Source organism: Aptenodytes patagonicus, chromosome 3 (assembly GCF_965638725.1).
Source record: "Aptenodytes patagonicus chromosome 3, bAptPat1.pri.cur, whole genome shotgun sequence".
NCBI classification, from domain to species: Eukaryota; Metazoa; Chordata; class Aves; order Sphenisciformes; family Spheniscidae; genus Aptenodytes; species Aptenodytes patagonicus.
In genome coordinates, this window is record NC_134951.1 from 52,615,527 (window position 1) to 52,617,458 (window position 1,932).

A 1,932-nucleotide genomic window follows, 5' to 3' on the forward strand; every position below is an offset into this window, starting at 1 on the left:
TACTCAGTTTGCTTAGCCCAATGCAAAACCTGCATTTAATGACCTCCTCATTATTTCAAATGCCGAGAGAAACTTGATTCAATTCAAAGCCAATACCACTGCAAGGCTATTGTAGGTCTAAAAGATTTCCTTGCAAGTCTGTTGGAAGAAAGAAAAAGAAATAAATTAAAAAAACAGTCTAGAAAATAGCTACCAAGAACAAAGGTACAGGCTGCGTTAACAAGCATGGCTGAATGACATCCAGGATTTTGTACTCTTTCATCAATACTCCATGGAGCTCAGGATCCCCCAGTCCTCCAAAATTTAAGGGCTTGATTTTCTTTTTGGATCTATGTCTCCACATCTATGGCTATGAAAACATGAAACAAGTGCAAATCGCTACAGCGTTAATTCCCAAAGTTGGCAGCCAGACTAAATCAATGGTGTTTGGAAAGCGTGAATTGCCTCACGCATTTCAATGGGTTGCTTGGTCACCAAGCTGCGGAAAGCCATTTGGATAATGAGGTTTTTAGCTGTTTCATCACTGATTGTGCTACCAAGACCATTGAGAAACCATATTCCTCTCTGTATGCCAGTTGCTTTCTAGCCAGTGGTCAAAACCCTCCAGGTTCATCCTTCGCAATTCCTACGGCATATTGATGAACTGGCAACACGGACCTTTTAGATAGCATGAAACCCAGACACGGCATAAAACAGTGGATATACAAGAAGCATCAGGAAAGCAAATGTATGAACATATTGTTCACAACTGTGCGGAAACTCATCAATTTTCAGAGCGGCTGCTTGGACTTTCCAGCCTGCCCTGACCTCATGTCACAGCAGCCGGGAGCCTTGAAGCAACCTTCAGATCCTGCTGGTCACCAAGCACCCAGGTGTACCTGCCTTGTGTAAACTAACTGGTCTGTCAGCAAAAGAAATGATCAGCTTTACATTTCAATGAAAAAGCTTATGCTTTTGTCTGCTGTGTGGGAGTGGAGGCAGAGAACCTGGACTTCTTTGCAAAGTCACGTGTTAGTAATATGTGGCAGGATGAACTTTAAGGTTTTAAAGCCTGATTTAAAGCCAAACTGAGTTGGGAAGGGTTCAATTGTTTTACTTAGTGTGATTTAATTTTGGTGTTTTCTTTTTTTTTATAAATACAACAACCCATTGCAGGGCTTGTACGTGTTGTATGTAACTGTGCACATTTCCTTTTCCGGATGGGAACAGCTATGTATTACGGAGCACCTGTACGATGTTGTAGTAACCATGTCTGTATCTGTGGTTGTGTAAGGAGCAGACAATCTTCAAAAAGGCCCGAGTACCTGAAATCTTCTCTGTTGTTTCCAGTGCACTGGTTGCTCTAACAAGGGCTATTACTTTTCTTTGCAAACATTGCTTGCTTTATACATTAATGAGCTTGTGCCACTTTATCTACCATGACAGGCCATAGCAGAGTAAGCCGTGCTCTGTAGACATGTCCTAAGGACCATGAAAGGTGAAACTAGAACAGGTTCCTGCATTTTGGAGCTGCATTTTAAGCAACAATTACTCCCCACCTCTTCCATGGCCAGCCCACAGACAGGGCGATTTCTTTCCTAAAGCTTTTAACAGTTTCCAAAGAGCTGCTCTGATCAGCTTGCCTTGCCCACATCCTTTACCAAAGTTACTGGGGACCGCTCACATGAAGAAACCTGCTGGCACAGGTAGTGAGGATGCAGCCAGTCCCTGGTAGCCTCTACAGACACCGTTCCTGAACTGGGGTCATGGTTATTTGGAATGAATTACTCCACTTGGCAAGTGAAGAGCTCGTCACTTAGCAAGTACCACGCATGCTGTAAGGAAGTTTTTTCCCCAAATCTGACACCAAATCCCGCAGGCCCGCTCAGCTCCATGTTCAGATATCAGACCTGCCTGACGGCTGCAGCTCTGTACTCCTCTTCCAGCGCCTCT